The 12,317-nt window shown below is 36.6% G+C and overlaps 1 long non-coding RNA gene across 1 annotated transcript in view; it reads left to right on the top strand.

The window, feature by feature from the left end:
• LOC135274773 (uncharacterized) overlaps window positions 1-12,317 on the top strand; it is a 59,482-nt gene that overhangs the window by 28,251 nt on the left and 18,914 nt on the right. The window contains exon 2 of the long non-coding RNA XR_010342524.1: window positions 6,199-6,451. This is a non-coding gene — a long non-coding RNA (uncharacterized LOC135274773). The remainder of the gene's footprint in view (window positions 1-6,198; window positions 6,452-12,317) is intronic.

The raw sequence follows: 12,317 nt of genomic DNA, 5'->3' as shown, positions 1-12,317 counted from the left end.
CCCTCCCTGTGTCCATGTATTCTCATTGTTCATCACTCACCTATGAGTGAGAACATGTGTACACCACAATTTCTTTATACACTCATTGATTGATGGGCATTTGGGCTCGTTTCATATTTTTGCAATTGCAAATTGTGCTGCTGTAAACATATGTGTCCAAGTATTTTTTTTTTTTTTTGTATAATGATTTATTTTCCTGTGGGTAGATACCCAGTCTTAGATTTAAATCCTTATTACATCTTCAGTTGTAACAAATGGTAGTTCTACTTTTAGTTCTTTGAGGAATCTTAGTGGTTGAACTAGTTTACATTCCCACCAGCAGTGTAAAAGTGTTCCCTTTTAACCACATCCCCACCAACATTTATTATTTTTGATTTTTTGATTATGGCCAATTTTGCAGAGTAAGACGGTATCACACTGGTTTTGATTTGCAGTTCCCTGATCATTAGTGATGTTGAACATTTTTTCATATGTTTCTTGGCCATTTGATACATCTTCTTTTGAGAATTGTCTATTAATGTCCTTAGCCCACTTTTTGATGGGATTGTTTGTTGTGTTTTTTTCTTATTAATTTGTTTAGGCTTATTGTAGATTCTGGGTATTAGTCCTTTGTCAGATGTATAGATTGTGAAGATTTTCTCCCACTCTGTTGGTTATCTGTTTACAGCTGTTTCTTTTGCTGTGCAGAAGCTTTGTAGTTTTACACAAACAGCTGTCTGAAACAGCTGTTTCTTTTGCTGTGCAGAAGCTTTGTAGTTTTATTAAGTCCCATCTATTTATCTTTGTTTTTTGTTGCATTTGCTTTTGGTTTGTTGGTCATAAAGCATTTGCCTAAGCCAATGTCTAGAAGGGTTTTTCCAACATTACCTTCTAGAATTTTTATGGTTTCAGGTCTTAGATTTAAATCCTTAATACATCTTGAGTTGATTTTTGTATAAAGTGAGAGATGAGGATCCAGTTTCATTCTTCTACATGTGGAAGAATGAATTGCCAGTTATCCCAGCACCATTTATTGAATAGGGTTTCCTATCACCCATTTTATGTTTCAGTTTGCTTTGTTGAAGATCAGTTGGCTGTTTAGTATGTGGCTTTATTTCTGGGTTCTCTGTTCTGTTCCATTGGTCTATGTGCCTATTGTTATACCAGTACCATGCTGTTTTGGTGACTATGACCTTAAAGAATAGTTTGAAGTCAGGTAATGTGATGCCTCCACAATTGTTCTTTTTGCTTAGTCTTGCTTTGACTATGTGGGCCTTTTTTTGGTTCCATATGAGTTTTAGGATTGTTTTTTCTAGTTCTGTGAAGAATTACAGTGGTATTTTGATGGGAATTGCATTAAATTTGTAGATTGCTTTTGGCAGTATGGTCATTTGGTTCTACCCACCCATGAACATGGGATGGGTTTCAACTTGTTTGTGTTGTCTATGATTTCTTTCAGCGGTGTTTTGTAGTTTTCCTTGTAGATGTCTTTCACCTCCCTGGTTAGGTATATTTCTAAGGATTTTTTTTACAGCTATTATAAAACGGGTTTAGTTCTTGATTTGATTCTCAGCTTCGTTGCTGTTGGTGTATAGCAGAGTTACTGATTTGTGTACATTAATTTTATATCCTGAAACTTTACTGAGTTCATTTATCAGTTATAGGAGTTTTTTGAAGGAGTCTTTAGGGTTTTCTAGGTATATGATCACATCATCAGCAAACGGCAACAGTTTGACTTCCTTCTTACCAATTTGGATGCCCTTTATTTCCTTCTCTGGCCTGATTGCTCTGGCTAGAACTTCAAGTACTGTGTCAAATAGAAGTGGTGAGAGTGGGCATCCTTGTCTTGTTCTAGTTCTCAGAGGTAATACTTTCAACTTTTCCTCATTCATTATTATGTTGGCTGTGAGTTTATCATAGATGGCTTTTATTACATTAAGATATGTTAAGAAGGACTTATCTTAATATAAGTTTCTTTAAGTTAAGAGCATAAGGGGATGATATAGAGGGGACATGAAGAGAGAAAAGATAGGAAGAAAGCCAGAAAGGATGTATAAGCACCAATTTCCACTTTTTAATTACTGAAGGGATGATAGTGTTGTCAGTCAAAAATAATATCACATAACAGTGAGGAGACTGGACAGAGGAATCTTTACTGGGGAAGGGCAGAAGAAAGTCAAAGTAAGAGCAAAAGATGTTTTCCACTGACCCTGAAATTCCATTATTACTAGGGCAGGGAATGGTTTTGTTTCTAAAATTCAAGTCTGACTTTGTTGATAATTGCTGCCTGAAGTATACATAGAAAAAGTTTCTGAGGCTGTATTTGAGCTGCATTGGGAAGGAGTACGTGAATAAAGAGGAACTTCTTCACAGGCACAGAAAACTCCTCTTAAGGTCAATTCTGCCAGTGAACCTGGTCCTGTACTTAAAACACCTTTCCTGCATATCATCCTATGATTGTATCCTTGCTGTCATTCAGGTCTCAGCTTAAACATCACTGCTCAACAAAGTTATATACTTGTCTACCCTCTTTGTTCCATGCAGTCTGACTAATGATTTTAGGCTGGAAAAAGCTTAAAGCACTTATAACCCCTAAGCAACAAAAACAAGAGCAAAGAAAAAAAAGTCAGTAAACCTCCCACACATCTTACTTCAGTAATATTACTTCCTAGTATACTCAACAGGAAAAATTATTTATTAATTAAAAGTAAACAGAGTTGAGAGTATCAGTTAAAAATAGATTTGGCTTAGTGTAATTAATATTAAGAATTCCATCTGATGTACTTGTCTAACAAGGCCAGCTGTTTATTTCAGTCATCTTTCTTTCAAATAGTAACATTTTTTAAATCACATAAAGGGTTTTTTTCTATTCACTGACAAAGAATAAATACATTCAACCCTTTTAGAGGAACTATCAGATAATTAAGAAACAAGTAAAAGAGTGGAGATAGAAGTGGAAATGAGGGCAATGTAGAGCCTTTCCATTTTAATCTAGTACAAAATTTAATAGGAAGATCACTTCTACTAATCTTGACTCTTTTGTGCAGCAATGACTGTCTAAATGTCTATTTTAAGTAGGATTCTATGTCCACCTTGTGCCAGTGAGCTGATAAAGGATTTCTGACAATAAATAATACAGCCATGAATGATACAGTCTCTGGTTTCAATCTTCTTGAAATAGTGAAATCTCTAATAATAATGTTTGATGAAATAATCTTATCTACAGTCCCTCCATTCCTCACGTAAAACGTTGGTGCTGTGGTTTGACTTTCTGCCTACTCCAAAACTCATGTGGAAATTTAATTGCCATTGTAACTGTTTTAAGAGGTGAAAGCCATTGTGGAGAATCCCCACTAGGCCTAGTAGAATTGTGGGGATGGGGCTACCCCCAAGACCCCAAAACTGTACAGCTACCAGTATGTAATGACAGCATGGGAGAGCTGCAGGAATGAGACTCCAACCTGTGAAAGCTGCTGCATGGGCTGAGCCCAGCAAAGCTGTAAAGCAGGGTTGCCTGAAGTGTTGGGGGGCCCACCGCCCAACCCCCACAGTGTGCCCAGGGACATGGAGTCAAGAAAGATTGTTCTTCAGCTTTAAGATTTAATGTTGTTTTCCCTGTTGGGTTTTGGACTGCTTGGGACCATTTACCCCTTTTTTTCTTCCCTATATACCCTTTTTGTTATGGGAATGTCTAGTCTATGTCTGTCCTATCATTTTATCTTGAAAGCCCATAATTTGTTTTGATTTCACAGACTCACAGCTGGAAGAGAATTTCCCTCAAGATGAATTGTGCCTTGGGCTTCACCTATATTTTAATTAGATGAGGCTCTGGGCTTTAGACTTGGGGCTAGAATGAGTTAAGATTTTGGGGGCTTTTGGGAAGCAATGAATGTATTTTGTGTGTGAGAAAGACAAGAGTTTAGGTGGGGGTGGGTGAGAGCATAAGTTTATGGTTTGAATGTTTGTCCCTAGGTCCTCTAAGAGGTGATTAGGCTATAACAGCTACACCTTTATGAGTGGAATTGGTGCAATCATAAAAGGATGAGTTTGGCCTCCTCTTGCATTCTCTCTTGTCTTTTCTTGCCATTCTGCCATGTGACTGTCATGGCAGAAGGCCCTCATAAGATTCCAGCCCCTTGATCTTGGACTTCACAACCTGCAAGAATAGTAAGAAATAAATTTCTGCTCATTATAATTTATTGTGTCTCACATATTCTGTTATAACAGCACAAAATAGATTAAGACACTTGGTCTGAATCCCCCAGAATTGCTGTTCAAAAAGTGAGTATTTTTAGGCAGTAAAAGTTATATTCAGCTATCAAAAAGTTATCTTTTTGAATATAGAATAAATATGCATTCGATTTATTCAAATAGGACCTTGCTGGCTGTACTAGTTACTAACAAACCTAGAAAGATTTAAAATTCACATTTCACAACAATTATTAATCAACCTGGAGACTAAATTCTCCCCAGATACTTTATTCAGTTCCATTTTTTAACTTAAATGTACAGTGTAAAAAACTTTAAGATCTAATCAGGAAATAGCCTGAGATCTACAAAAACTAACTTAAGTGATCTTGGTTTATAGCATGGTTTCTCAACCTCAACAACTATTGTATTTTGGGCCAAATAATTCTTTGATATGGGGCACTATCCTGTGCATTGTTGAATGTTTAACAGCATCCTTGGCCTCTATCCACTAGATGACAGTGGCATCCTCTTCCCCAGTTTTAACGAACAAAAATGTCTCCAGACAGTGCCAAATGTTCTCAGGAGGACAAAATTGACCCATGTATATAGGGTAGGGAAACAGGCTTTCCAGATATTCAGGATTCAGGCCCACAAACTTGTTCAGTGGATTCAGATCTAAGGAAACTGTGCCACAGAATCAAGCCTCTTTACTACTTCTACAAGCAAACTCATATGAGTCCGCCAATGTGTTTTGTTGAAGTTAATCAGTTGAAGCAATGGCAAACATATACTGTATATATACCATATGAGTTTTATATTATATAAGGTCTTCGGAGAGCACACCTCTTCTGATTTGGGCTCCACTTGGCACTTCACAAACATTGTTAATTTTATTTTAGCTACATTGTCAAAGGGCTACTTTGGATAAGATGAATAAGAGTTTGGTTTACCATCCCATTCTGTAATTGAAATTGCATTAAAGTTATTTAAATACTATGAAGTTAGAGATTGCACCCAAGTTTGTCTGAGGCACATTTTTAAGGCTCAATAAATTTGAAGTCTTTTAGCCAATCTTACTGTTTTCAGTATTTTAATGCTTCCAGTTCAACTATATATTCAGATAATAAAAAGCAAAGATTAGTTAGATGATCATTTTCTAAGCAATTCAGATTGCCCAATATGTACACATTTTTTTAATGGCTAGAAGCACAACAAAGCTAATCTCAAAACCATTTATAGTGATAGATCTCAGAGTAAATTTACCAATTTACCATAAGACATCACTAGGCTCTGATCATTAATGAGTATGTCAGAAATTTCTCCTTTATATTTATATATTTATCTTAAAAGTATGTTCCAGAGCATCAACCCTCTCATTCCTTAGGGATTCCAAACATGGCCCCATTGGACCAGCTGCCAATCTTGGTCACCACAAAGAATTAATCCCACCATGAAGTATTTAAAATATGTAAAGGTTAAAAGATCATAAAAATGAGAACATATGTCCAAACATACCACATGTGCTTTGGAAAGAGAAGTATATGTATTAAGACAAGTCTTAACTAGCCTGCCAGGGAACTAGATCAAAACCACGTCAAAAAGATTATTTTCATATAAGCTAGGTATTTCCCCAGCACTTACCCCAAGATTAGCTGAGATGAAAGAAGTCAACATACCCCTATTGGCCTGGCAGAGCCATCTTCCTTGGTGACTGAGAAAAATAAAAGGCCTAGAACCTTATATTTGGGGAGATGAACTGCCTTGGTCTAAATCCTGGATCCATGGCTAACTCTGCCAATATCTTAACATATTGGCAAGACACTTAGTATCTCTGAGCCTCAATTTCCTCACCTATAAAATGGAAATTGTTATAACTTTCTTCTGGAATGTTTTGAGGATTAAACAAGATAAAGAAAGTGTTTAGAATATTTCTGGCACAGAATGAAGGTTGTTCTTATTAAGAAAAATATCGATATTCCATCTCTTTGGGAATGCAGATATTTTGATTCTCAGTTTTACTTCTTTCAGATTATGCTCCAAGACACTGAATCTGAAAAGATGCATCCAGTTTTGACAAGTGGTTTTACCACCAAGGCCAGCCCTCACCTATGACAGACCCAAGAAAGATCATTTGTAACTAGAATCTAGCCATTTACTAGCCTATGTGCTCCCTGGGTGGGCCATCTGCACTGGTCTGAGGTTTATCTCATTCACGAGAAAGCCAAAGGAATCTTCTTGAATATCAGCACCAGGAAAAGCAGTGAAAACTGGAGAAGTTGGGGTATGTAGGCAGTGGACTCAACCCACACATATATGTATTCAATTACTCAGAAGACCCTGTACTCCACTTATTTTGGTTGAATAAGCAGACTGTAAAACTGCCAAAAAATAGAAAGAAATTACTTTTAGATAGCTGCTCTACGGAGTTATTCATGTCATACCTCTTATCCTTTAGAACCAATTGTCTAATGTTGATTATACCACTATGTGTCAACATTACTAAATTTAAAATGGTTGAAGCTGGGCATGGTGGCTTGCACTTGTAATCCCAGGCCCTTGGGAGACTGAGCCAGATGTATTTGTTGAGGCTGGGAGTTTGAGACCAGCCTGGTCAACATAGCAAGACCCTATCTCTAAAAAAAAAAAAAAAAATAGCCAGGTAGAGTGGTGACAAATACCTGTAGTCCCAGCTCTTCAGAAGTCTGAGGTAAGAGGATTGCTTGAACCTAGGAGTTTGAGCTGTGATCACACCAATGTACTCTAACCTAGGCAACAAAACAAGACCCCATCTCAAAAAAACTTTAGAATAGAACTTTTTAAAATTTTTAAAGTAAAAAATCACTTTAATATTTAGCTAAGTGAATAAGAATTAGTTTAGATGACCCTCAAGAACAAAATTGTAGTTTTCCACTCTTTTAATGCTTTTTAGAGCTAAAAATTATTATAAAATATTTTAAAAATACAAACATGTATAAAGAATGATACAGCAAACTCTTCCTGAGGTTGAGAGTCTTTAGGGAACTCAGCTTTAATCTGGTCCAATTCCACATCTTTTTATCCCTTTTAACACCCACACCTTTAATACCCAAGACTCTGGACATAGAAATTGTCAAATTCCCTGAAGGCAGCTGCAGAATTAGCTGCAGTTTCCCATTCTGCTTTCTTTGTCAATATAAATGAGCTTTATATTTTTAAATGCATATATAATATTTCAGTCAGCACTCCGTTTTTAGTGGGAAGTTTTTTTCAGGATGCCTAGGCACCTTCATTTTTTATCAAAATGTACTCACTATTATAAGTTTAAAATATTTTTAATTTTATTTTATTTACAAAGTTGTCTCTGTCCTCACTACTAAAATCAGAATGCAAATAAAAACAAAATGGCCAAACATGCAAACAGAGAGCCAAATCATGAGCGAACTCCCATTCACAATTGCTACAAAAAGAATAAAATACCTAGAAATACAACTAACAAGGGATGTGAAGGACCTCTTCAATGAGAACTACAAACTACTCAAGTAAATGAGAGGACACAAACAGAAGTAAAAACATTCCATGCTTATGGTTAGGAAGAATCAATATTGTGAAAATGGCCATATTGCCCAAAGTAATTTATAGATTCAATGTTATCCCCATCAAGCTACCATTGACCTTCTTCACAGAACTGGAAAAAACCAACTTAAACTTCATATGGCATAGCCATGACAATCCTAACCAAAATGAATAAAGCTGGAGGCATCTGACTTCAAACTATACTACAAGGCTACAGTAATCAAAACAGCATGGTACTGGTACCAAAACAGAGATGTAGACCAATGGAACAGAACAGAGGCCCCAGAAAGAGCACCATACAACTACAACCACCTGATCTTTGATAAACCTGACAAAAACAAGCAATGGGGAAAGGATTCCCTGTTTAATAAATGGTGCTGTGAAAACTGGCTAGCCACGTGCAGAAAGCAGAAACTGGACCCCTTCCTTACACCTTATACAAAAATTAACTCCAGATGGATTAAAAATTTAAACATAAGACCTAACACCATAAAAAAAACTCAAAGAAAACCTAGGAAATACCATTGAGGACATAGGCATAGGCAAGGACTTCATGACTACAACACCAAAAGCAATGGCAACAAAAGCCAAAATAGACAAATGGGATCTAATTAAACTTAAGAGCTTCTGCACAGCAAAAGAAACAATCATTAGAGTGAACCACCAACCAACAGAATGGAAAAACACTTTTGTAATCTACCCATCTGACAAAGGGCTAATATCCGAATCGACAAAGAACTTAAACAAATTTACAAGAAAAAAACAACTTCATCAAAATTGGGCAAAGGATATGAACAGACACTTTTCAAAAAAAGACATTTATGCAGCCAACAAGCATATGAAAAAATGCTCATCATCACTGGTCATCAGAAAAATGCAAATCAAAGCCACATTGAGATACCATCTCACACCAGTGAGAATGGTGATCATTAAAAAAATCTGGAGACAACAGATGCTGGAGAGGATGTGGAGAAATAGGAACACTTTTATACTGTTGGTGGGAGTGTAAATTAGTTAAACCATTGTGATGGACAGTGTGGCTATTCCTCAATTATCTAGAAATAGAAATACCATTTGACCCAGCAATCCCATTACTGGGTATATACCCAAAGGATTACAAATTGTTCTGTTATAAAGACATATGCACATGAATTTTCATTGTGGCACTGTTTACAATAGCAAAGACATGAAACCAACCCAAATGCTTGTCAAGGATAGACTGGATAGAGAAAATGTGGCACATATACACTATGGAATACTATGCAGCCATTAAAAAGGATGAGTTCATGTCCTTTGCAGGGACATGGATGAAGCTGGAAACCATCATTCTCAGCAAACTGACACAAGAACAGAAAACCAAACACTGCATGCTCTCACTCATAAGTGGGTGTTGAACAATGAGAACACATGGGCATAGGGAGGGGAACATCACACACTGGGGCCTGTTGGGGGTAGGTATAGCAGGGAGTGAGGGGATTGGGGAGGGATAACATTAGGAGAAATACCTAATGTAGGTGACTGGGGATGGATGCAGCAAATCACCATGGCATATGTATAGCTATGTAACAATCCTGCATGATCTGCACATGTACCCCAGCACTTAAAGTATAATAAAAAAAGGAAAAAAAATGGCCATGAACAAAATTTGTATGCATTAAAAATTATTGTAGGAACACACAGGTTTCCATGGAAGAGAGCAATTTTTGTATTCAAATGTATTTGTAATAGTTTCAAAACAATAACTGAAGGCAAAGAAGCCATTCTTGCTGTTACTCAGTGAATGTGAACCCTACACCAAACTCTAATACTCCTTTTCAAAGGCCTTCTAGGATGTTTCCCCAATTTATAAATTCCCAATTCTAGTGTAAATTCATCTTAGATAACTAAGATGCTTTAGAGAATGTGCATGCTAGCAAATCCACTTAGCCCTTTCCATGTAACCTAAAGTGTGTTGAGTTCACGAAGAAATTCAATCTCTCTCTCTAATGTTTATATCAAACCTTAGAATTCCTACACTCTTGGTAACTATCTTTGATAGGGATGCTCACTTAGACTCCTCTGGGTGTACTGGCCAACTAAAGGCTGATACTATCTGCCAAAGTCTCTCTTGAAGAGAGACTTCAGCTCTAGAACCATTGTTCTGTTCATCCCATTCAGACTTTCCTTGGCCTCCCTATTCATGGGAAGGGGAGTAGCCATATGTCCTATCCAGTTTCAAGATGAGAAAACAGGGGTTATAAAAGGCTCATTTTTCTGAATCCAGATGGTAAATATGGAACCAAACAGATTGCATGCTCATGATATTTTACTATTCCATATTTCACATATAAGAAAACAATTTTGAGCTAATGGTCAATGGGCTAATAACTGAATTTTAAATGATTGGGCTTACGCCAACTACTTGTGGGATGCCTAATTTGTTTGCAGGCCTGCTTGGCATGTAGTAACTGTTATATAAGTGTTTACCATTTGTCATTGCCAAAACAATGGCATGCTCGAAACTGAGCACCTTGGGTGTCACAAGTATGTCAAAACTACCATTTCTGTGGCACTCTTTCCTAGATCCAGGCTTAAGAAGGGGACTATTCCCTTAAAATGCAAGCAATTCTAAGCCAGAGAGAATTCCTGCAGCCAAAGCAGAGTATTTTTGTGAGTATGCTCAGTGAGCCTTCAGTAATTTCAAGAAAGAAAACTATTTATATAATCCTATCTGTATAAAGTAAAATTAGGTCTTTATAACACTCATTAATCTTGCTGTTATTTTTAGCCCTTCCTTGATGCAAGCTTCTTCATTGCTGCCTACATAGAGATATCAAATCATGGGAAGCTTCTTAATTCAAACCAAGACTGCCCTCATAGAACCACATTATTTGGATAAAGACTTGATAGAAACATCTCTCTGTAATGTCTATTACAAAGGAATCTTCTTAGGCAAATAATAATATAAAAAGTGTGAAAGGAATCTTATTTAAATGTTTCAAGGTAAGACATTTTTAAATATTTCAACTCTTATTAACAATATAAATGATAATATATAGTTATTAGATTTGTTTCTTAAACCAAGTCTACAACTAATTTCTACTGAGAGATACTTCCTAATAGGCTGACTCTATTTGCTTTTCATTACAGATTTTTAAATATTTTAAGGCCAATTGTCTCAGGAATATGTGTCAAAGAAAACATGTATTATTGAAGTTTTAAATCCAGGAGCATTTATAAAATTGGTAAATAAATCAACAATTATTAATTTGAGTTCTACAATATGTTTATCTACATGACTATGTCATGTTTAGAAAACTCATGTTTTTAAAGTCCTGGAAAATTAGGCAAGAAATTTTCTTGGTAGTGCTGAATTTGAATGTTTGTGAATAAATGTCTTTTACAAATGAGAATTAAAAATAAAAATTTCAAATGTCTCAGTACATATGTATATACAGAAATATATATGTTTATAAATTTGAGCAGATACAAGGAAAATGCTACAATATTTCTATAACATCTATGCAATTTAAATTTTAAATTTTTATGGTCTTATTGTGGGACGTTTTCTGAGAGCCCATATTTAAACATTTTCTGTATGAGGGGAAATGTTCTGTGTCATCAGCCATAGGTTCACTTTAGTCTTTAAAAATACCCAGTGGCCAGGCATGGTGGCTAATGCTTGTAATCCCAGCACTTTAAGAGGCCAGGGTGGGAGCATCATATGAGGCCAGGAGTTTGAGACCAGCCTGGGCAACATAGCAAGACACCATCTCTATAAAAATATATTTTAAAATTAGCCAGGCCTGGTGCTGCATGACTGTAAGTCCCAGCTAATTCAGGAGGCTGAAGTGAGAGGACTGCTTGAGCCCTGGAGTTTGAGGCCACAGTAAGTCATGATCATACTCTGTACTCCAGCCTAGGCAATGGAGCTAGACTTTATATCTTCAAAAAAACAAAACCAGTAAGCCTCAAATGGACATTTATTTTACCTTCAGCTGACCTTCCATATTCTTCTTTTGAACAATGTCCCCAACTCCCTCACCACCCCTTTCCTTTTCTCAATGAAGTAACAACAGAGTCCAAACAGTATCGTCCATTTTCTTACATGATCCCACAGCCTTGACACATGACTCAAGCCTGGCCAATTGGCGTGTTTCCCAAAAACGTTCTTCCTTGTGACCCTGAATGAGCAGGAGCTGTTGCTGGCTGCTGTGTCTCTGATTGTATAGGAGATCTCCTGTCTTTTGAAGGGGAGCACAAAGCAGTGTTCAAAAAGAAGGCAATATGCTAAGAGAGAGAAAATAGAGACAGGGCAAGACATAGAAGGAGAGAGAGAAAACAGAAGAGCAAAAGACTAAATCAGAGAGACAAAAAGAGGAAGAAAGGCTGGAGGAAGGGAGACATTGAGATTGTATTAATGTGATTGTACTGACTGTATTTTTAGCTGTGATTCCTGCCCTAGTCCTGCCTTCCAAGGCTTGACTTTTAAGCCTTTGCTCCTGTTCTGTGAGATATGTGTTGATGTGAAATTTTAACCATCCACCAAATCATATATCAATGTGTAAGGAAGGAGGGAAAAATCACCTAGCATGTATAATGATTATAGAAACTAT

The sequence above is a fragment of the Aotus nancymaae genome, unplaced genomic scaffold (assembly GCF_030222135.1).
Source record: "Aotus nancymaae isolate 86718 unplaced genomic scaffold, 86718_ANA_hifiasm-v0.15.2.pri h1tg000014l, whole genome shotgun sequence".
NCBI lineage: Eukaryota > Metazoa > Chordata > Mammalia > Primates > Aotidae > Aotus > Aotus nancymaae.
The sequence above is the reverse complement of the archived record's forward strand: the minus strand, read 5'-3'. Positions and strand labels throughout refer to the sequence as shown.